At 23.5% G+C, this 26,594-nt stretch overlaps 1 protein-coding gene across 2 annotated transcripts in view; it reads right to left on the bottom strand.

Annotated features, from left to right (window-relative positions):
• LOC129615475 (cGMP-dependent protein kinase, isozyme 2 forms cD4/T1/T3A/T3B) overlaps nucleotides 1-26,594 on the bottom strand; it is a 152,556-nt gene that overhangs the window by 120,907 nt on the left and 5,055 nt on the right. Inside the window, exon 1 of one of the 2 annotated variants that reach the window (XM_055530717.1) lies at nucleotides 9,005-9,139. The exons of the other annotated variant lie outside the window; for it this stretch is intronic. The gene's annotated coding sequence lies outside the window, so the exon portion shown is untranslated. Of the gene's footprint in view, nucleotides 1-9,004; nucleotides 9,140-26,594 lie in introns of those variants that run through there. 2 annotated transcript variants of the gene reach the window in all.

Below are 26,594 nucleotides of genomic sequence, written 5' to 3'. Positions count from 1 at the left end.
TTTTTTTTGTCTTGATGTTCACTTTCTTTATTTTTTAAATTCTATTTTTGTTTTCGTTCTAAGTATAAGAGCAATTTCTCCCAAATAAATTTTCAAGAAATTCCAATAAAATTTGTAAATTAAAAAATCTGTCTATTTATTTAAAATTGCAAAAAATCTACATGTTAGGACTTATGATTTTATGAGATAAATACAAAGTTACTTAATAGGAAAGGTTTTTTCTATGACTCTTTAGAAACTATTCTATTTTAAAATTAATATTTATAAATATCAGAAAAAAGTTTGTTGATTTAATACCAATAAACTTTTTTCTATTAAACTCTCAAAGGTAGTTGAATCCACATAGATTACCTTCACTCACGTACATAGTTATTATAAAATTCAAACGAAGGGGGGTTCAATCGTAAAAGGTACTTCACAATAAATTTAAATTGCGCATTAAAATTTCTTTTTCTTTAAGATCTTAAAATTTAGACATAAAAATTGAAGCAAAAAAAACGGGAACGATTACTTTGCTTTTAAAAATTTCTTCAACAAAACACAAAATATAACAAAAGCGTCCATGACTTTCACAATTACTTCACAATTTTTTGTTCTATTTTTCACTTCCAAACTTTTTTTTTTGTAATTATTTTCTTATATAACAGCATTAAATTTTATGTAATTTAATTTATGTTAAGAAACTGAAGCAAAAATATTATTGTTTATAGAATTAAAAAAATGTTGGAAATAAAATACAAGTGTGTGTAATAATTATACACACATTATATGAACTATAAAAAAATATTTGATATGGTAAGCACATGGCCGATCCCAAAGTTTATTTTCTTGTTTGGTGAAAGTTTAACACAAGATGATGAAAATGTCCAGTTTACTAAAAAACATACCTAGAAAAACATAAATTTGGCTCTTAGAAGAAGTAAACTTTATAAGTACTATCTATCCGATTTCCCTGAAATATATATTTATTTTCTGTAGCAATCGGGTATTAGATTTCTAGAAAATCCCCCAATTAGTTTTTAAGATATAATAAAAAACGTAAAACAGACTTGTAGTGAAAGTTAATTTGCAAGCTCTGATATCCTCAAGAAACTTATAGTTTGCTATTTTAACATTCTAAGTTAAAAGTTTGAATTTCAACAGAAATGCTCATAGTTGCTGATTTCCTTGAAACGGTAAGGTGGCTTGCGGCATTGTTATATAAAATTGTACGTATATAAAATTTAAAATTATTCTGTTCAACATTTTCTTAACAAAATACTTAATATAAGTAATAAAAAATCTTCACCAAAATCACTTAATTCGGAATTGAGATTCTCATAGTGACAGACCGACAAAACTCCAGACCTATACATCACACTGTAAATAGCTTGTTTACGTTTCTCTACTATGTAGAAAATTCAAAATGCTGAAATTGTTGCCATTTTATCACCTCCCTTACTGTATACAATGCGGTCGGCAAAAAAGAAAATTAAAATGAGAGCCCTTTAAAAAGCAAAACGTTATAAGAATTCGCAAGATTTTAAAAGAATTTCTAATTATTTCGTTTGACTTTCTGGTTTTTTTTTAATTTATGAAGTTTTTTGTCTTAAAATTTTTATACAAACTTTTGATATTTAAGCAGGTATGTGTTAATGCTAGAATCCAACTTATAAAAGAGAATGTATGAATGTACATACGTACCAACCTGTATCAGAAAACTAATTCTGGTTTTTTATTTTAAGATTTCGAAAAAAGGAAATTAAAAATTGTTGTACCCTCATATTTTAAAAAAGGTTTTTTTCTTTAAATAGAAACGTTTTAGTTACTTTTTTTTATAGTTTTTTTTTTATTAAAAAATTTTTGCAAGAGCTCAATGACCGCTTGATGTTGTTTAAAAACAACTTCATACTTACTTATACTTTTATAAACTAAAAAAATTATTTTGATATTTAAGTAGAGATTTCATTAAGATTCTAAAATATTAAGATTTAGTAGAATTTTATAAAAGAATGACAAACGCTCACGCAAAAATCAATTTATCATTATTAATGTTCCGATCCAGCAAAAAAAAAATTTTTAAATATGTATATACAAACAAACACACATACTTATAAGTTGTACATACATACTTCAATATTTAATTAGTTGTTTTTATGTTTTCTGGCATTCATTTGAAGTTGATCAGAACTTGAAAGCCATTCGTTCTTAAATGAACAAATATATACGAGTATAACAGTATTATACTAATGTAATAAGTATTACGAATTTATATACGCGTTGCTACTCAAATTTTTAAATAATATCAAGAATTTAGATGATTTTTTTCGTTTAAACCCTTATTATTTTTTAGAAATGGAATTTCTACTAGATCAGAAAACAATAATTATCTGCAATTCACTGTACGTTCTCACCTTAGCTTTATATGGCATTGCTCTATTGATATACTTTCGTCATAGAATTTTTAACAGGTGGCTATAGTAAATTTTTCTTAATGCAATAACTTAATACAAGAATATCGAGAATTTTTTTGTTTTCATTTTATTCCGTTCATTCAAAGACTAAATTGTTAACCTAGAAGATGCAAACTCCTACACACATTGTGTTTGTTGAACATGTGCTATTGTTAAGTTACTGGAAACTAACAGCCAAAAACATTGATTTTTATTTTCGGTTATTATTTTAGGTCAAAATATTTTTAAACCCACATAAAGCCTATTTTTTTTTCAAATTCATGGAAAATTTTTTGCATAAGAGTTTGCATCTTTTTATTCAAAATATCTTGGATCAAAAAAAAAATATACTAAGAAAACAATTTCAACTATGGTCATAATTTTATAAATCAACATTAAAAATAAAATTTTATATTGAAAAATAAATAAAAATTTTTAATAAATTCATAGAGGTTTTTTCCTCTTAATTTAAAATTTAAAAAAAAAAAACACGAAGCTATAATGGTAATATATGAGACACAGCGCTTATTTTATTAGATTTCACGAAATTCCCTTATAAAGTTGGTTAAATTAAATTTATTTAAACACAGCTGGATAAGCGTTTTAAATTTCCTCTCAATTAACCATTCTAAGTGTCTAACATGGGATTCTATTTTTTGTTTTAATCATAAATTAAATTGTTGTTATACAAGCTGAAAATAACCATAATTTGTGAAAAGCTTTATTTTTTATCAATTATTAAAATTAGATAATTTTTTAGTGCCGTGATTCTATTTTTAGCACGAAATGAAATTAAGTATTTTTAAACTTGTTAAATTAAAGATTTTATCGTAAACAGAAGAACAGAAATTTTAAAAATTATAAGTAGATAAGTACAATATTGTGCTAGTCACGGTAATAATAAAGGACCCGGTATAATTCTCGAAAGACTGCGGCCGCCGTCCTTCTATGTTTCAAACAAAATTCATAATTAATTTAAATTCTACTGCAGAAGTTCGAAATACTATGCTTGTCTCTATTTATTATTTTATTTCAAAATTGTAGATCTTAAGTACGTGTTTTTTATACACACATGCTTTAAAATCAAATTTCTTAAATATTTGCTTTCGCTGTATTAAAAATTTTCCTTATAAATTTTAATAATTTTGAAATTTTTGTTCTTTGCTTTCTCAAATCGAAAATTATAGTTCAATTTTCTAAATTGGAACATTTTCACCTTCACTCGCGGAAAAAAAAACTAGAATTACAAAAATTTCAAATTTAAGGATGACGAAAGCAAAAGAATTAATTTTATTTAAAATTATAAAAAAACAAATTGAAAAAACTTAATAAACAAAAAATTTCAAAATAATAAAAATAACCCTGCGACTTGAATGTCGGAATTTTGAACACATTTTACTTTTGTCCGACATCTTGAATAATGGCAATGATCATTATCTCTTAAAAAAATAATATAAATTACTCATCCTTAATTAACTTAACGAAATAGTTGACATGAAGGAGCAGAATTACAAAGAAAGGAACCGGATATCAACATTTTATTTATCGCTCTTAATTTGTTCAATAATTCTTTACCTAACATGTATCTTATCCCAATTTAAAGTTCAACGAACAAAACTCTTTTAACTTCCATTTTTAGTGCTTATTATAAAGGACAGTAACACGAAACAAATAAAAAAGAGTCAGCAAAAGAGAAAGTTACGATTTTGTTTTTTATTTTTATATTGAATATCAGGTGTTTTCTTAATACGTGACTGTTTACAGACTGTTGTGTTACCTAATACTCACTGTAAGTAGTGGCTATTAGATGGCAAAATTAGAATGCAAAAGTACATGTAATTTCAATTCTCCTGTCATTATATGAGTACTTCAGAGAAAATGTCTAGGAACTTACATGTTGCATAATTTTTGGCGCTTGCAAAATTTTTTCACTCTACAAATAAAGAGTTTTTTTTCTGAAATATGTTAAAAATTTTTACTCATCTTAATAAAAATGCTTTATTGCTTAATTAGTAATCAGTTCTAATTTGATTAAAAATCAAAAGTTAATTTTAACTTTGGTACGGAGTTGGTAAGCACTTGAAGGAGTCGTCTACGGTATGGACATTTATATATATTCTTGTAAGCATAAAATTGTGCATTAGTTTAGATATGTAGGTCCGTTTATCCGTTCGATTGCACGCTAACTGAAAAACTAGTTAAGCAAACACTAATAAACTTTTACAAATTGTTTCTTATCAGACAAGGACCGCCTATTATAATTGGACTAATTTGGCCAACGGATTTTAGTAGCTGCCATGCAATTTAAAGAGGTTATTTTAAATATTCAAAGAAATAATAAGGTTAGATTTATGAAATTTGGCAGCCCTCAGAATTATTATCAAATAAATTATACTCAGGCATATTTATGAAGTTTTTGTAGAATGGTTATACAGATTCGCGTAGCTATCATACAACTATAAAAGCTTTTTTATTTAATTTTTTAAGTACTAACGTATTTTAATTTTCTTCATCTAATAGCAGAGAGTCGAATGACGTTATTGTGATGCAAATATTTAATTTTACATTAATATATGCTTATTTATAAAGCAACAATTACAATAATAGTAGTTACCAATTTTCATAGTTATTATCTAAATTTTTAAATTATAATGAATTTATTTAATAATAAATTGAACACACAATAATGTTACATTGAACTAAATTTAATTTTTAAAAAATAACTATACACCCTTATTTAACTGACTTGTAATAAAATTACTTAAATATATGTACATATATATAAAGGTTTGTATTGAATTAAATCTGTGTTTCTAAGGAAAAACAACCTAAAAATTAATTTAATTTAAACCAAGTTTGAGATTCGAAAATCAAATTTAGAATTTGAATTCTTTTATTAAATTTTACATGGGTACTCTGTCAAATTTATTTATCAATGTGGCGGACTTATTTCGGGAGTTTTCTACAAATTTTTCATTTGAATTCAAAATTCTATATAATAAATTCTCTACACACTAGTTTTCAATTTAACTAGTTATTTCTTAAAACCACAGAAAGAAATATAAGTATTTATATGGTTAAATATATATATATATATATATATTATTTTCACCTCATTACAAAGAAATAGGCATAAAAATAAATAAATATCTGTTATATTTTATATTTACTATTTAAAAAATTATTTTTCTAGAAAATATTATTTAAAGGTAGGTTAATATTTTTATAATATCAATGTGTAATAAAAAATAAAAATGAAGACAACAAACTTTTATTAAAAAATTAACAACTTTTAAAATTGGAAGTGTGATAAGTATGTTTAGTTAAATATTAAGAAATTTTTAAAGGTAACAATATTAACCCCATTTTAATTTATATTATAAGCAAATATAATGAATAGTTCTATATTAATAATATTATTATTAGTTTACTACTATTACTGATCGCATTGTATAAGAGAGATTATGCCATGGCATCGAATTTCGTATATCGAATTTTCGAATTAAAGATGTCTGCTTGCCAATGTGCTATTTTATCCTAATTTCGGCTAAGATTTTCACGAAAATTTATATCTGAGTTAATTTTGGGAATGGAACGTCCTCGACCTTTGCTATTTTATCATTATATTTATCACTATCATTATTTAAAGTTCCATTTTGCGTTTCCTTTGCTTTTTATCATTATTCAGAAAATATTAAACAAATTTCATTTGAATTTTATATAAGTACAACAAGCCAACTAAGTTTCTGTTCCATTGTAATTAATTTCATCAATTGAAGTAAATTGAATTAATATAAAATTTCTTGAAATTTAATATAAGTGAACTCTAGATTTTAATGAAATTAACGGAGAAAAATTACAACAAAATCGAATCATAGAAAATGCAACTATTAGTACTAAAAACCCAATTTTCCTCTTTCTATATATGTGTATATACTAATTTAAAATGTATAATTAATACATTTCATTGAATTTAAAATAAATATTTTAAAGGCTATTTTCATAATCTTATACAACAGCTTAACAACGTGTTCGGTTATGTGCTGAACACATCAGTTTCTTTTTATAGGGTAGGTTCAGTACTTTAGAAGGTATATAGAATGCATGAAATATTTATTTTTAAATATTTATATACTTAAAATATAATTACATACATACATATACCTAAATGAGATATCATTCACTAATACTCTTAAACATATTTAATAAATTTAAAATTTGAAAATTAATTTTAATAAATTAAATTAGAATTAATTAAATTATTATGTATCCAAACATTTTTTTAATTATATTATAATTTAAAAATAAATTTTTTTTAATTAAAGTATATGTTTGCATATAAGATACAAAATTAATATTAATTAATAAATATACTAAATATTTAAAAGAATTAATTAAAAAGCATTTTAGTTTCAAATAAGATAAGTAAGTACAAGTAAATTATGAGGAAGAAACTATGTATTAATATTTTACAGTAATTGTATATACTTAACTGTAATTGTATATACAGTAATTGTATATACTAATAATCAATTTCAATAATATTTTTGATAAACCTTGAAATTATTGCCTCAATAATTTCTTGACTGTGAGAAAATTTATCCTCAAAACTAGTATAGCGCTTCAGTTAGAATAAGGTTTGCATCTATTATGATTTCTAATATTTCAATATTCCGACAAAGCAATCTATATGAAGTCATTTGTAAAAGTAACAAAATATTAAAAATTAGTCAACAAACAAAGTATTTTTTAATTACAATATCAAAACTCTTATAATTAATAAATTTTATTATAAGTATATTTTTATGTCGGAAAAAAAAAACATTTTAAACCTACTACATTTTTCCCATTTTTCTCTTTGTGCCGAATATTATACCTACAATGATGAATAAATAAAATAGGCGTTTACCAAAAAAGTAACCGGTAATTTAATGTTCTATATTAGGGAATGTCAAAACAGTTGATTTTCTATAAAAAAAAATGTTCATATACATAGTAAACACTCATATTCTTACAACTACTTTTCTTAACTTTGAAATCTACCTACATACGTATAAATTCAATAATCTAAATTTGATAAGTTTATTGCAAAACTGTATCTAATATACACAAACGTACTGTTCTAAAAACAATATTAAATAAAAAAAACTCAAATTCGTAGAAAATTTCCTATTTATATCACTAAAGCTTTTAATATTTTACCGCTATGCAATATTTATGTAGGTATAAAATTGAAAATAATACTCATTTAATTAATATAGATATACATATTGTGACATTAATTATAAGTACAAAATATAATATGAAACATTTTATCGACCGGTAGCAAAGTATATACTTTAAAAAAATAAATATATACAAAATCATATTAACTAAATAACTACTGACGTATCAAACTTCAAAAATAAACAAACTTTTTCTTTAATCATTATATAATTGATAATCATAGATCAATGATTGTATATTATTGATAACAATACAAACAAAATGAATTTCATATATGGCACTAGTTTTGACCTTGCATAGTTTTGAGCTTCAGAGAAAGTAAATATTTATTTAATTTATTTTTACTACTTATATAAAAATATCATTCGTATTCTCAGAAATTTTTAGACTAATAGAATTATTAAAGAATAAAAATGCGGCTTCTTGCATTTAGTTCTGCAATTATGTAAGTAAGGAGCAAATTAAGTATATTTGTTGCACATTTTGTAGAAGCACTAATAAAACCATAAAAAATTCGTAAAGTTCTTTCATTACGAATGGTCAATTTCGAATAATTCGGCTAATAAAAAATTAGTCAAATTTTAAAATGCAAGCCATAAGTAAAACAAATAGATTAAAATATAACAATATTTGAACGCCTATAATTATGCACATTTTCTATATTTTCACAATTAATATTGTATTTTCACCAAAAAAAAATTTACTTATTTTACTTAAATAAACTACACAATATAAATTTATTTTCCAAAATCTTGATAAATTTACCAAAAAAATTATTTATTACTTATAATCTCCCTTTTATCCTGTAATCCTTTGAATAAACTATAATTTTAATATTATTTTTAAACGATAAGTACTTAAAATTTACAACATTAACTTTTTTTGTTTTTTACAACGCTTGTAAATCTTATATATACAAAATATTAGACAACATCGATAATAAACAACAAAGATAATAATTATATGACAATTATTATTGGCATAACATTAATCTTCACGATTTTCGACCTACATACACAAACATATTGCTTATATACATATAGATGGCATCGATAAGTTTTGTAGGTTATTAAGTTGTACAGGTAAGTACTTAATATTTTCAAAACCATATGATAAGAGCTCAAGAAAGAATACAAGGTAATTTATAAAACTAGAGAAATTAAAGAAGATATGTAAACATTATTGCTATAAATAAACAATTATAGCTATACTTATATATACATAAGTATATTATTACGTGCACAAATAAAATAGCAAATTTAATTTTAATATTTAAATTTTTCCATCACTTAGAAATGCATGTCCATCACTTAAAAATACATAATATATTTAAATTAGTTACGCACCGTTTATTACAAAATCAATTTCTTCTAAAAAATATAGATCTGAGACTCTTAGTTGAGACTCTTAGTTGCGACTCTTATAATTACTAAAATCACTTTAAATTTATATTCTTCTCTTTTGTAAACTTTAAATTTTTATTTTTATTTTTATAGACTTAATTATAATTTTAATTTCTTAAAAATTTTCCACTTTTTCATTTAATTCTTAAAAACTTAATATAACAATTTTATTATACAAATGAGAAAATCTGTAATTCAGCGCTTTTTTTTTTAGAAATTTTATGAAATTTTTATGAATAAAAATTTTTTATATAGGTATTTAATTTTGAAAAACACAAATTTATATATATATTTTCTTTTGTTAATTTTTCTACGTAGAAATAAATTTATATAGAAAATTATTTATTATAAAATATATAAAAAAAATTTCTAAGAAAAATCTATTTTTATATATATATATATATATATAAATTACACAAATAATTAATTTAAAAAATAAATTTGTAAATATGTTGAAAAGAATATTTATGTGTGCAATTTAATGTAAATAAAAGAAAATTTTTTATATTTTATTTTATTTTTAGTTAAAATATTTCCCGGTAGTTGAGAATATTGAATGCGCACACATATAGGCATACACAATCTAATATTATTAGGTTTTTAATGTTGTTTACTATATTACATTTATCACGTGTTTATTTTTATAAAATTTCACTCAATTTTATTTTATTATATTTCTTTTTTTTTATTTTCAATTTACTATACTTAATTATATTCGGAAATATCTCACGATTTCTTTATATTTTTATTTATATACAGAGAATTTTTTTATACACCTATTATGAAAATTTCTAAATAATAAAAAATTATTTATAATTTATTTTATATTATAAGTTTTGAACTGATCGCAAAGAATATCAATCGCTTACTAAAACTATATTACGCGAAAAAATTCCACAAAACTCTGTCTTTAATACAAACAATAAAAATAAAATAAGAATAAAAAAAAATGTAGCAAAAAAAAAAACAATTTGTATAATAACAAGAAATAAAAATAAAAAAAAAGATAAAAACCGGGAAAAAAAAGCTTGATAATATGTTTAAAGTTAATATTGAGAAAAAAAAACAACAATGATTCGCTCAACATTTCAATTTTAACCGCGTTTTTTATGTAAGCATGTTCGACTGATAAACGGCAGCAAATATACAATAAAAATTATGATCTGCTCGTTGCTCATTTTGTGATGATGATATCGTTTGGAAAATGATCCGCAAAAAAAAAAACAAGTGAAAACATTCAATAATAATAATTAATACGGCAACAACAAAAACAACAACAATAATAATAACAAACACAATAACAACTCAAACGCGACTTTAATTAAGTCTATTATAGCATTCTCTGAAGAAAAATTAAAAAAAAAAAAATTAAAGTTTTTATTATTGAAATTAAACCCTTTTCAATATGACGATCTTCTATCTTTTTCTTTCTTTCTCACTCTCTCTCTCTCTCTCTCTCTCTTTATATCTAAAAGTTGTTTTCTTTTTGGTTTTGTATAATTGGCGTGGCGGCTCTCTTCTTTCTTTAAACTCTCTTTTTTAAGGGAAATACTAAGAAAAAAAATAACGAATATATTGTTATTTTTTTAATTTAAAAAAAAGAAACAAAATAAGAAGAATTTTAAATAGAAAAACAATAATAAGAGGAAATCAAAAAGAAAATGTTGTTTTTAGAGTTGCCAGACAGGGAGAGAAAAAAAATTACGGCCAGCACGTAACAGACTGCAATAATTTTTTTTTTTGGTGAAAGTATTCTACAAGATTACAAAATTATCCTTGAGACACTTCTTTCAAATTTTAAGCCAGTCAGCAGTCTTAAGTTCATATACCTAGAAAAATGTGAATTTAACTCGTCAATATTAGTGGAAAGTGAGATACATGACCTGTACACTCATCAAATCATCAATTACTGTACAGGTAATCAAATCATCATTTACTTTCAATACTGAAAAGAATGTGTTCTCCAAATAGCACTTTTGTCTGTTTCAAAATAAGTAAAAACTAGATTTAAGATTTCGGTTGCAAGAATTTTGGAATTTATGGAAAAGATACTAAATCTAATAAGAAGTTACCAATTAACCAAACGGAAATAAAGTTCACATTTTTTGGTAAAAATTTAACAAAATGGCAAACCTAGTGCCATAGGTATAGTGTAATTATTTCGTATTGTCGGAAACATTCCAAAACCTAAGTATAACTTAAACTATGTATAAATTCAGATTACATTCATGCTTTTTGGAATCATGCTCGTATTCGGACAAATCCACTCATCTGAATTAAGTTTTCGAGAAGTCGAGTTCATTACAAATTACACGAACAGAATCACATGTACACTTTAACTTCCCATTCTAATTAAATTAATTATCAGCATTAAGAGAGTGAATTCTTAAAAGTTTCTTGATATTGCAAACCATATCAAGAAATCTGTGAACATCGCCACATAGTTTCTCTCCATCTTAATATCAACATTTTTATTATTCCTATATCGTTAGTCTGCTATGAATGAAAACAATTTTCACAGGTTTTAAGACGAAAATATTAAGAATTCGAATCTATATCTATCTATCAATTTCTGCTCTTCATTCTTAAATAGAACATAGATCAAGTAACGGAGAAACATTAAAACAATTACTTCATTTTTTGGAAAGGTCAATGTCCGTTCTTTTCATTACACAGACTTTGTGATCTCATTAAAAATTAGACCAATATATTCATGAAACTAAATATAATTCAATAAAAATTTAAAAGCAAAGGTTAACATCTCTGTCAGGTATCACTTCAGTCATGATCATCTGCACAAGCTGGGGAAATCAGACTGCCTCTTGTGCAGATTTTGCGGGGGCTGTTACACCGTGCACACTCTTTGCGACTGCCCGGCGTCGCAATAGTCTTAGGCAGGGTTTCCTGAGCGTTCAGAAATTGCTATTCAATTCCCTTGAGAATAGAATTCTCCAGTTTTATACTTGAACAGGGATATTATAGGCGGGAACGTGGGGAGGTTTCAATAAATCGCGAATGGTTGCGGTGCCCGGAGGATATGTCCTAACGTCCCACTCGGTTAGCTTCGAATACACATATCTACCAATCTACCACACCTCAAAAAATTATGTATTAAAAATAATTAATCGTTTCCATATTCCCTACAGTAAAATTACTGCTACAAAACTGCAGCGTTTACACTTATATTGAATAATAAATTAACATTTTAATATTACTTATTTGTTTTCATTTAATAACAACTACAATTTTATACATACATACTTATGTGTACATATATATTATTTTTATAATTTGAATTGCATTCATATTGAAGATGATCATGACTGAAGTTTATAAAAAGAAAATGGCTATTAATAAAATATTTAACATTTTTAATATGGAAACTATTAAATATAAAAATCTACAGAATGTAAACATATTGTATAACAAGTATATTTTGAATATTTACATATTATGTACATATCTTTATTTGTATATTGGATTTTGAATACCTACATTTATATACATATTATTTCAGTGCAATTATATAGATAAAAAAAAAATTAATTTACAAGTAATATTCCATTCCAATCATAATGAATAAATTATTGTACACAGGGAAAAAAAAAACATTAAACAAAAGAATAAAATTGAAACTTTTCCAAATGGTTATAAATTTGCGTTTTTAATTTTCTTTGCGCTTTAAACATTTTAATGAAAAATATTAATTAGACACTTTTTATTCCTTGCATTTTAATTGGAATTTATGATTTTTTACATTCAAATCCAGTTTAAATCCAAATCAAATTAGTTAATACTTAAGTATTTAAAATTTTGTTCGCCCTTTTTTTTAAATTGTTTTTGAACTAGTACATTGTATGGTGGCAATAGTAAACACAATTGAATGACCCAAAATTCAAAACCCAAAACCCAAGGAATTGTTAAAAAATTTTCAATATACTCACGATTTCTATAAGACTCGGTGATTCTTTATTGACTGTTATACAACTGACTGTTAAGAAGTATAAATTTTAACTTAAAATTTTTGAATTAGAAATGAAATTAGAAGTTCAATTTAAAAAATCTCAACTGTATATGGACTGCACATAAAATAAATAAATATTCAAAAAAATTGCATTAGAAATTTAAATTTTGAAAATTTATGCGGTATGCTAATTAAAAAAATTTTAGTATGTACTTCAATTTGAAAATTTGCCATACAAAAAAAATAACAATAAAATTTCACAAAGCAATAAGTAAACAAGAAAAATTTTGAAGGGGTTCTGAATAAATAATGAAATTTTTTTCATTTGCAAATTTAATTATTATTTTTTTTTCAATAGAAAAATAACGATACTTCCGAATTTGGGTCCGAAATTTTCCTGAATATGTTTCTCGAAGAAGAAACTTATTAATAACACCTCAATATCATAAATTCAAGATGATACAGTGAACACATTCCAAAAATTGCTCCCAATTTTTTTTTGTTAAAATTCAATTGAAAAGCGTCTGCTTTAAAAATTTTCAAAAATTTTTTAATAATTTTTATTAAAGTAAAATTAACCAATGGGAGCCGTGACTGTTCACTAAAATAGTAGCGATAGGAAAGCGAAATGTTACAATGCTACTCAACGGTCTAAAAAGACCTTTTTTAAGATTCATGAAAAACTACCGACTTTCAACAACATTTTTTGTTTGGGTTTTGAAGTAAAATTTAAAAATGAATCAAAAATTCATCATATAATAAAAAAATTCAAAGCCATCAAGAAATATTGAGGGAAAGTTTAAAATACTAGTTTAATATCTCACAAATTTTAAAGTTCTCAACAATTAAATAGCATTTGAGGTAAGAAAAGTCAAAAAGAGAAACAGGAAAATCGAAATGTGTAGTAAGAAAATATATAAAGTATCGAATACTCAAAAGAAATTGCAATCAATTTTTAAAAAAAGAAATTTTCGAAATAAATATAATACCACTTTTCCGAAAATCAAGGAAAATGGTAGCAGGCGAATAATTTAGCTAGTGCGCTTTTTCATTTGATCAGAATTGCAAATTTCATTAAAAATACCAACTTTTAGAAAATATTTTTCACATTTTTATAGAAATATTTAATTAAAATTTAAATTATTAAAATTTCAAAAATAAGCATACATATACATACATACACGTATCGCAATACATTTTAAATATAAAGTACAGTAACATTATTCACGTATGTTCTCCAAAAATTTATTTATTTATAAAAAATATAATTTTAAAATTTTTATCATCATAATCTAATCTAGATTCCAAATTAAAACATTTTATTTTTAGTTCTATTTAGGCACTTGAAATTATAATTAATGTTTATCATTTATGGTTGAATGCCGCATCTACTAAACAATTTTCATTTAATTTAATCAAAAATGTGCTTAATTAAAATGAATAGATTCTTTGTTGTAATAATGTGATTTTTATCTTCAAAAATTGGCATTTATTTTAACAAATAATTGGCATAAAAAATTAACATTCCCTTAACAACTAGCCTATAGTTCTTAACAGTCTTAAAAATGCTTTTTATGGTAGAATTACTAAAACCATATTGACCACACAATAAGAGTCATATTCTTAGGATCTGATCTCAATGAATGACACATTCGAAAAATTGCAATGATAAATTTCAGTCATTTCACATAAATTTTAATTTTGTTATCAAAATTATTTTTATTCTCCTAAATGTATGCAATTTTTAAAGTTTCGTGAATAGAAGGTATCAGTCACAGTTATTTTGGATTTCTGGCTTAAATTAGAATTACTGGATATTAAAAGTAAGTAGCAATATCAAATTTATTAAAGGATCCACCATTTATTTTTCAAATTCGAATTATTGAATCGAAATAATTTTAAAGTACTTAATTGTGATTAATTGTTATTGTCAACCACCCCCTTATTTTATAACAAATATGATGCAAGTGTAATATGCTATTTTAAAATCTTAATTTATTGTACTATAAGAATAGGGTGTGTTTTTTTTTATAATCACGATCGAATACAATAGTGAATGCATTTTTGAAATTTGAACTTTTATTTTAGAAAAAATTTTTCTTCAAATATTAAGAAAAAAATTTTTTACTTTTTTTTTTATTTTATTCACGAATTTAGTTTAATTTTTTCTTGAAATACTTTAAATTGTTTTGATTTCGTAAATCAATTAAATTCTGCAAATGCAATCATTTACGCAAAAATATTATTAAAAATTTTTTCGCCTTTTCTCAAACTAAGTATAAAACATGAGCACAAATCATAAGTAATTCTGTTTTCATTCAAATGAATTTCAAATACTTAATTTTAATAAATCTTACAATTTATATTTTCAAAAATTATAAAAATTAAAAAATACAGAATACCTTCTTCATTAAAATAATTAATGATCACCATTGAAAATTATAATAAGTTTTGCATTTTTCAATTTATAATTTTACGAGTAATTTAAATTATAATATTCTTTTAGTGGTTGAATTTATTTTCTATTTTTATTTCTATCGCAGAATTGTTTTAAAATCAAAATATACAGAATACAAATTTTAAAATATTCGCGCTGTTTAATGTTAAAATATTTATTCTTTTTAATTTCAAATTAATAAAAACAAACATTAAATATAATGTACACTTACTTATATTTTTATTTTTACATTAATTCATTATAAATTTTTATATTAAATAGAAAAAGCAAATTAAATTTACAATATACAATATGAATTTGATCAATTTCAAAAAAAAAATAATTAAAGTATAATTTTTGAATGCCAAAATAAATACATTAATAATTCAAAAGCAAAGCAAAATACTTATATACACATGTACGTATGCATAAATAAACAAAATCACGTTTCAGAGTACATAAATAAAAATAATTAATTTGTAATAAAATCATAATTAAAATGAACTTTTAAAAACCACGATAAACGTTTCAGTAGCATTTAGTAGCGTTCGTATTTATAGATATTTAAACTCTTAATGTCTATAAATCAGTCAATTATTCTAAAGATATGCTAAAAATATATTATTATAAGACGAGACACGAACAAAAAATAAAGACAAAGAATATTTAATTCTAAATAAAGCATACATTCATTTATTAGAAGAAAGAAAAAAAGAAATAAAGTTTAATTAAACCAACGGTTTGTAATGTAGCACTTTTCCTTTTAACAATTAAAAATACTGTTTTTAATAACAATCTAGCTTAGTTGTGTACATAGTATATTATTAAAATTATTTTCATCCATATACGAATATATTTCAAATATTGCATACATTTAGGATGAACATTTAGGAAAAAGGTCAATTTAATGCTCGAATTTAAGAGTTAATTACATGAGCTAAGAAAAATAATTATATTTTTTGATGGCATGCAATTTATCGCTAGTTTACTGCATTTATTGAAATTTAAAAATTTTAAAAGGTGATAATTTGAATGGGGGTAAAGTTGGAAAAAAATTTCAGACCCCTATAACCTGGTTTCTAGAAGAAAAATGATATCAAAAATTTGGAAAAAATTAATTTTACACAACGGTACATTTTAACGGCCATTTTATTTTTATAAAGTTCAAATATGATAAGCCGCGGTAGATGAAGCCATTCATTGTTTTTATGGGTTTTCTAAAATTAAAAAAAATGGTTAAAAAATAGGATTTTTATGGTTTTGGGAGGCTATAACTTTCCAGATAGGTAAAAATTTTCTTCAATTCGAAAATAAATTTCTAGTACAGATCAATGTATTTTCAGCTTTGATCTATGAAATTTCAGCTTTCTATCTTCAAGGTTGTAGTTTCTCTTTATTCAAATTTTATAAACATGTCCACGGACGGATGGACAGAGTGAAACTAAAATTTTTTTCTGGAAAAATACTAAAAAATTTTTTAAATTCGTCATTATTTTATTCTCTTTAAATATATAAATTATTCTTTGTCATATATCATGAGACTTCTCTAATTACAAAATTTGCAAATTGAAATTTTTTCTTAAAATTTACATAAATAAAAATGTAGGCTTATGATGCATAAAATATGTACATACATATATGTATATAATAAATTGCGCAATTCAATTAAAATTTAAATACATTGTTTAAATATGTATGCATTTCATAAGCAAACCAATAAGATAATAAAAATTTTATCAACGCGACGACATTATTACGTCTGATATGCATAATATTTTTTTTTTTTTATACATAATAATATTAAATAATATTTGAATTCACTGTTATTCATATCAATATAAATTGAAATAGGCATGAAATAGAATAAATTTATTTTAATAAAATTGAAAGTATGTAAAAACATTCAATTTTCATCAAATTTACTCAAATATAATGGTAATGGTAAATAAATTAAATTGAATCCAAAATATTTCTTTAATTTAAATTTTTGTATTCCACATTTAAACAAATTAAAGATTAAAATAGCGAAAAAAAAATAAATGAATACAATAGCTTTAATTATCACTTTACGCGATAATTATTTTTCACATTTAAATTATCGCACTGAGCGAATATTATTTCATTCAATACTCATTCAGCGAATATAAAACAGTTTCACTCACTTTTTTTAACGATTCTACTTTTGTTTTGATATTATATTTTATTGTTTTGTAATTGAATTCTGACACATTATCAATTCAAATTGTCATCATGATTCATGACTTTTTATTACTATATTAACTACTCTCTTGTAATGCTCTCATTTTTTTTTATTTAGTTAATTTGCGTTCATTATTAACACGACAATCTGCAAAGATTTCTTTTGTACAAAAGCAAAATTATTAATAAATTTTAAGATTTTTATTTTTGTTAGCTTTATTAAAACGATTTTGTAATAAGAAATTACAATTTTTATAAATTTTTCTCTCTCTCTCTCATTTTTTTTTTAATGTCCGGGTCAATCGGATATTGTTGTTTTTGTTTCATGTTTTGTAAACAGATTATCAGCGAAAAAGTTTATTTAAGAGAGCATTTTTTCTTAATTCCGCTTAATATTAAATAAAAATTCTCTTTATTCAGCTAACTAGTTTTATTTTACATTTTTCTGCTCTGTTCTCAAGAGAAACAGATCAAAATGTAAAAGCTTTTCAATGAATGTTTTCAATGACCCAATGAATTTATTAAAGCCATGACATTTTGAATACAAAAAAATGTTTATGGGCTAAATTCAAAATGTTTTTATACATTTAAAAATGGAACTTTAGACATAAAATGTTTCCATTGGAAGTATTTTTTTTTTTGGAAAAATAAGAAAAATAAGTAAAATATTAAAATAAAAATATTTTTATAATGAAAGATATAGACAAAATAGATAGCATACATATTTCGTTACGTAAATTAATTTTACTTACTTAGTTACTATTGTTGTAACCGACAATACAGATTTAGTTGATTTTAGAACTTAAGAATATGTGTATACTAGACTTAATACCCTTAGCGTTTGATTATATCAACTGAACAACTCTGTTTATAGTTACGAACAGTAATTATTCATTTACATAATATACTTCTTCCTGAAGATGGCCATTTAACACTTTTCAATTTAATTTCAAATTTAGAAAATTTCGACTAATTAAATAAATTTTATTTTAAACAAAAATTCGGAATACTTATGCTTATTTATATAAACCTACACCAAAATGTGGGTGTAATGTATTGAAGCATAAATATCACATTGGAGCAAATATTTAAAATTAATTTTCTTGAGTTTTGTTGAATTATAATTATTAAGAATGCAACATTAAAAAATACCCGTGAAAACATAATCCTATGCTTTTCTGAACAAATGTAAGAAGTTTATATTCATGCTTCTATATTTTTCATAGGTACTAAAATTTTCAAGTTAATTTTACTATATTCGATCTTAAAATTTAAATTCAAATTGTTTTATTTTTAGTTATCATACTATAACTATTTGCTCAAATTGTTGTTAATTTAATAACCTTGACCAATTCTATCTGAATTCCAGTTCTCTTTTGTTGTTTTGTATCCTACAATCAACAAGTTATTTTTATATTTAACAGGAAATTTCTTTTTTCTCATCAAAAATATTCTTGTAATTTTTGCTCAATTCCTTTATGTTACATTAAAAATAATAAAAAAAAAAACTAAACTAGAAAAACTGCTATCAATATGTTTACATACATACATACAAATGCATGCATATATATAAACATGTATGCATGCTTGTAGATAAAAATACTAATATAAAATATCAGCCATCTTCAAAAATAATCAAAAATATTGTAGCTCATTTATTTTTAGTACTTACATGCACTTATCTCTATCACTTTTGCTCTTTATTTTCACAGCTTTTCATTATCACTTATCATTATTTTTTCTAATAAAAGATAAACTTTTGTTTTTGTCCCATTACGTTAACAATCTGCCATATTTCTATTCTTATTTACTGTTAAACATTTCAATTAAATTCTCTTTCAATTAAAATATCAAGAGCTTTTTTATATTGTCTCTCATTTTCATGAAACTGATTGCTGAATATAAATTTCTCTTAAAAAAAAAAAAACAAAAATTTTGAATGAAATGTCAAAAATATGTGATTTGAGGGCGTCATATTTAATTGTGACTTAACCTAACTTTGTAAAATTTTTGACACCACCAACACCAACTCTACAAAAGCGATCATTTTATTAGCTTTCTTAGTTTCTTCTCATTTTTTTTTACTCTTTATTATTTAAATTTATTTTTTTTGTTTTTTGCTTTTCCTTTTCTTTAATAAAATATTTTTGAATATATCTACATACATATATATAAATATATAAATAATTTTTTTTTTTATTTTTAGGAGACAAACAAAAACACAACAAGAAAAAACTACTTGCATCTAAATTTAGATTTACAAACACAATCATAAATTTTAATTTAATAAACTGGTTTTAACTTTTAACATAACATTATCAAAAATGTAAGTTGTGTTTGTCAGATTAAAAAATGTTATGTATATTGAACAACGTCAGTATAGATTAAAATACATACATACATTGAAAAATTGAATATTTTGTATTATGCTTTCTTGTTTAAATTTAATGTGTAAGATTTTATAAGCATATATGTATGTATGTATACTTATGATAGGTACATATGTACATATAAGTAGTAAATAAGTAAGTGACATTCCTCAACGTCAAAAATTATTTACAATACGACAAAAAAAAAATTATTTTTACTTTTGTGTTGAAGTTGCTATTGATTGTGTCAAAATATAAGTAAGCAGAAAAATATAAAAGACCGGCAAATTGAATTGAGTGGAAATAACAGTATGTACATATATACATATGTCAGTGTGTATGGATATAAAAATGAAACATAAGCAAAATAATAAATAATAAAGAACACAACAGCGAAAAATGTACACAACTAAATAAAAAATTTAATCATTTCAACTCAATTATTTTTTATTATTTGAAATTGTTTGTGTTTTTCGAAATCATTACGACATACCACAGTTAATATTTAGCCTGGCTTTATGTATAATTATGTATTTATTTATATTTATATGTAGTTATGTAGGTACACATAAAATAACAACCACTTTAACTAAGTCTCATTTACACCTTCTTACTTTGATTTTTAATGTTTTTGAAGAGAATCATTCGAATGTGCTAATATATAAGAATTTTAGTTTTAGAGTAAATTTAACCGAATAGGTAGAATTGGCCTTGTCAACTACTCTGTAATACCCGTGCGAGCTATGAATGAATTGGATTTCAAGAATTTTATTATAATCGCTAAGCTGTTTTCTACGATATTACGATATTATTTCTACGATACAATATGGTTCGCCGTTTTCCGGTTGTGTTACGTTTCTAAGATATGGTTAAATAACTTTTGAAGTTGTATGGCAGTTACCATAAAAAATGTTTCTCTGTTTATTACCACTAGTCTTTTGTGAAAATTGATGGTAAATATAGCTTAATTATAGTTTTTAAATTATCGATGGGACGGACGATATTGCTACTTGATTCGTTGCTAATGAATCTACTTATTTTCTTTGATGACAATTTGCCAATGTGACCGAAAATAAAATATTGTGATTTTAATATTGTGATTTTTCCTTTTAAGTTTTTAACTTTATATCTTTGCCCTTATTGATAACTTTTAGGTTAGAACACGTACGTTTTAGACTTTTTCTCTCAAACTATTTTGAAAAAACGTCATACTTAAGTATGTATACATAAATACTACACAGTATTTTTATGTTTTTGAATCTAGATTAATAAATTAGATCAAATAAGAGAATCACACCTAAAACTATACCAAGTAAATGAAAATAGTCAAAAAATACAAAAGAGTAAGTACTTAGTTTAATTAAGAAATAAAATTGATTGAAAATCTCAAGAAAATTTTCTAATCAAATTTCCGGCAACTGTGGTCAATAAAATTTATCATTTTCTTTATAATAGAAAATTCTTTTTAAAATTTTAATAGCCCAAAAAAAATATTGAGGCGTGTGAATAAATTTTAACAAAAAATTTAATTTTTTTTAAAAATCATTAACCCCAATAATCTTGTCATACGTCATGAACGTATTATGTATAATCTATATTAATTATGAATACCAGCAACAAAAAAAAAATTAAGGCTGATTAAGCCAATTGTTTGTAAAGTAGCAGCTTCCCCTTGAAGAAGTAAAAATATTGCTTTTAAAAACAATCTGTTAAGTTATTTAAATTAATCTCATTCATCTACCAAAATATACCAAATAATTGCATACATTTAGGATAAGCAAAAGAAAATAATAGAAAAACCCATAAACTCATCAAATTTGAACTCATCAAATTTGAAAAGCTTGCACTTTCGAAAATATAAAGCATCGGAAATTAAAACTACGAATTTCAACAGCCAATAACTTGGGTGGAGATGGAAAAAAAAAATTTCTTCAAGTGAAATAAACTATCAATCAGTGTCTTAAACTTTCTACAATTACAAGTCTGAAACTGTAGAATTCACCGTCTAGAAAAAAAAATTGTATCCAGAATTTAAAAAAACGGGTTTAGATAACGGTGAATTTTAACGTTCATTTTGTTATTTTTACAGTCAACTATATTCGTACCGTTCAGTTATAGAAGAAGCATGTTGCTACCTTTCTGAGTTTTTGAAATTAAAAAAGTTTAAGTGTTTGGTTTCGTAAAAATTTACTGATTTAATAAAAAAATTTAAATTCTTTTACTATAGTAAGGGTTCAATAGTAACCTATTTATTTATAAAATTGAGGCGTAGAAATTTTTTAAATAAACATACGGATAGACGAACGAATGAACAGATTAAATAACATTAATAAAAATGCTTTGTTCAATTTTTCTTTTGTAAAAGTGCCTAAGAGGGATCACCATCTTAAAACTGTAATAAAAATTGCTTAATAAAAATATGCTTGAGGCCGTCTGCTTGTTTTTTCAACAAAATTTAATAAACTAGAAAAAATTCATTTCAGGTTTTTAAATTCGTAAAAATCTTTTCCGATTGTTGCAAAATTTTTCTTGAAATTAGATCTTACAAACCAAAAAAATTATAATGAAAAAATTGCCACAGGCATTGTAGAATAGCTCGGTGTGTTCAGCCAATTTTTCGATTTTTTGTAAGAAAAGAGGACAAACAAAATTCTTCATTTCTTCAGGAATCAAGGCAAACTGAAATCAAATTTTCAAGTGAAACAACTCAAAAAAAGTGAGTCATTAGGAAAATAACAAAGCTAGTAAAACTAATGTTGGACACAAGTACTACACTAAGTACTTATATCAGAAATACCTTCAAAATTTTTATTAAAATTTCGGTCTTCATCAATTGCAAACTATATGCATCATAAAAAATGTCATTTCTTTTAGAATTTTAAAAGATTTTAAATAAATTGAAAAAATTTTTGCATTTCATGAAAAAACAAAAGTGAAAATTCGTCATAATTTCTTTTAATAAAAATGTTTTGTTTTCGAAAACAAATACTTACTTAAATTTAATAATATTTTATTAAATAAGAAATATTGTTATATTGTTTTTTTTTTCTTTCCTCAGCTATTTTTGCGATAATTTTCTCATTTCATTTGTTCTATTCTATTTTTAGTATAAATTATTGTCGCAGTTTTTATATCATTTTCACAATTTTACGATTAACTGAATAAGTTCAAGAACAGTGAGTCAAAATAATATTTGTGATCATCATAGTTTATAAATACAACGCAGCATTGAAATTTAATGAGAGATATGAAAAGAGAAAAACAACCAAAAAAATAAATTTTTTATTTTAAATTAATAGTTGATCCTTTATTTAAAAATTCACAATTGAAAATAATTTTTAATATAAAAACTAAGAATACGTTATTTAAAAAAAATATAAATGACAAATTGAAAATTAATTATTAAAAAAATTTTAATTATTCTTATACTTATACAACACAATAGTAAAATATTTAATAAATAATAAAAAGTTGAACGCCTTTTAACTTTAAAAGAATTATTTGGATGCGTCCAAGGGTAAGGCAAACAAAAGAACTTTTGGGTAATTAGAATCGAGAGCGTATTAAAGGTGATCATAACTACGTTGTTGAATCACGCGGGAATTCTCATGGTTTTCCTAATAAGACACTGTAGGCTTAAAGAAACTGAGTCTAGGGACTGACGTTTGAGTATTGCCCAAGTTCTGCGGAGAAGAATACGATAATTGTCCCAATCTTCAATATACTATGTTTAAAAGTGTTTGAAAATTTGCAAAAGTTTTGAGGTTGAAATTTATCTAAGTACATTGTGATTGAAAAACATTTTTACACAATAGCAAAAATTTTTACAAAATTTCCTCAATTTTATTCAGTCATAAAATAAAATACTCCAAAAAATTATTAAGCGATTAACATCAATTTTTTCGAAGAGATTCTCTGCCCGTATCTCAATTAATATTGCAACCTCAAAATAAAAAATTTTTTTTCGAAATCTATCTTGATTTACTTAAATAAATTTTAGTATTTTTGTAGTTAAGCTTAATTATTTAAGTATTAAGTATAGAATTCTCTAAAAAATTAGAGTAGCTTATATTAAAGTCAACTCTCTATTTAATACTCATATTCTATATAAAGGCTATGAATCAATTGTCTTAATTTATTCAAACATTTTTGTGAAAATTCAAAAATTATTTTCCACGATTTCGATAAAACTCGATTAAATTTTAATTACTAGTTGGAATTTTCGAAAACAATCGATTCAAATTTTATGATAAATTATTGTATCAGTGCATTTATTTATCACAATCTAGTTTTTTCCGAAAAATATCGAAAAATTAATTACTTAAATATTGTTTCAATATTATTTGAAGAAATAAAAAAAAAAAACTAAAACTTATTTGAAAAAAGTTAGTCAACCTTGACATTGCGTATATTTTATTAATTTTTAACCTTGACGATATTTTGAGCATTGATATCTGAGCATGAATATCAACATTTACATATATTTATATATCCATAAATATATAAAAGGTTTTCAGACAAACCTGACCTTTCTTAAACTCTAAAAACGATTTAAATATTTATAATTGCTATTCAAATTTTTATTTTCATTTTTATCGCACCATTTATTTAATTATTAATTGAGCTTATATGAATTTCTTTGAAAATTATTTGATCAAGTAACTATAAAAATTATACGTTCGTTTGAAAGCAAATTGATGAATCGAAATTTTTATTAAAAATTTTCTGCTATTTTGAACAAAATTAATTTTGAAAAATAATTAAAATAATTTCATTAAAAACATTATAGATGAGAAAAAATAGAGTTGATTGTGTCAATCCTGTGATACCCGAACGAATGTTTTTCAAATGTTATTTGACCCTTACTAAAGAAAAATTCAATACAAATATTTTGCAGAATGGTTCTACTCGTATTACCAAACTTGGTTGTACATTAAAATGTCTGCCATACAAGTATAATGGAGTTGTATAATCACAGTCAAATTTTAATAGAATATTCGCTCTTTTACTCTATTAAACTATTCCTAGGGTTGTATGGCAGCTATTTGAACCACTACCTTCATTGAATCTGAATAAAATAAGACGGGCGGACGAACAGACAGACATTGTTAATTCAACTCAGAATTGATACTGATCAAAAACATAAACACTCGGGTCTATATCTCAGGCATATATTTCTTAGCGTTACAAATGAAGTGGTAAATTTATTATACCCTTCGAACATTCGTCCGCACGGATGTAATTACTTATTTCCATATTATACCAAAGTAAATATAAACATAGTTTTCTCCAAAAAATTAAATTTAGAAATTCTAAATAAAGTTTTAATTTTTATTAATGTATTTATTATACTTAGATATAGATATTTTAATAACAGGGGTTCGGTGAATGAAATTCGGTATGTGAAATTCTGTATGAAGACAAAATTTTCCTCATCATACAAAATGTGATCATTAGAAAAAGATTTCTCATATAACGTAGAGTTTATTATTCAGTAGCTCATTAGAAACTTTGAATTCTCAATTTGATTCCAATAATTTTTTCGAAATCAATTTTCTCAAGTTAATGCGTGTTTGTTGGACAGTTGGCGGTACATACAATTTTATTATTTGAAAAAGTTTAGTTCGCTTACACAATTAAGTAAAGTATATTGACAATAGATTTTATAATTTAATGAATTGTTTAGTTACAAAAGTCTCTACTCAATTAAGTAGGTATTTAAGTATTTTAAATAGCTATTCGATACTATTTTTAATCAACAATTACTTAATACCTTTATTGTGTTTTCTTTGTACACCAAAAGGTAAGTACTTATAATAAATATATTTAATGACAATTACAACAGCCATTTTCTTTACACGTAATATCATACATACTAACACACATACTCTATATAAATTACAGGTATTTATATCATAAATAAATTTGTAGAATGTTATACTTATTTATTATAATATTTTGCTCTGTTATACTTAATTATTGTAATATTTTGCGATATAAATTTAAAATGCTGATATTGAAAAATTTATAAAATAATAAAAGTATAAAGTTAAAATACATAAGTAGACATATTTATGTAATAATTAGATATTCCTGATTTGAATACCAATAAGTATACAAATTCTAATTAGTTCGTGAATGTTTTTTATAATATTTAAATGTTTATTTATTATTTAAAAATAAATTCAATTATTATGGAAATCTGCTCTTAAATATGGTTACTTGCAGGCTCTTATTTTACTTATTGAAAAAAAAAAATTTAAAATTGTTTCGTAATAATATGTGCTTATTGCCTAGCAAAAACCTCCTCTATAATTATTTTGCAAATTTTTTTTTTTTTTTGTTATATTATTATAATTAAATGGTTGTTATGAATATTACGTGAAATCTTTTTTTTCGTACTTAAATATATTTGATTAAATTTCAATTGTACTTCATTTGAATTTAAATTTTAAACAATTTTAAACTTAATTAATTACTTTAGAAAATACTTAGGTAAAAAATCATCTCTCGTATTTAAAGACTCTTAAAGTAAATATAGTTAATGATCCTTCTAAATATAGA

This window comes from Condylostylus longicornis, unplaced genomic scaffold (assembly GCF_029603195.1).
Source record: "Condylostylus longicornis isolate FDR11 unplaced genomic scaffold, ASM2960319v2 ptg000135l, whole genome shotgun sequence".
Lineage (NCBI taxonomy): Eukaryota > Metazoa > Arthropoda > Insecta > Diptera > Dolichopodidae > Condylostylus > Condylostylus longicornis.
Note: the sequence above shows the minus strand (reverse complement) of the source record. Positions and strands in the feature narration are given on the sequence as shown.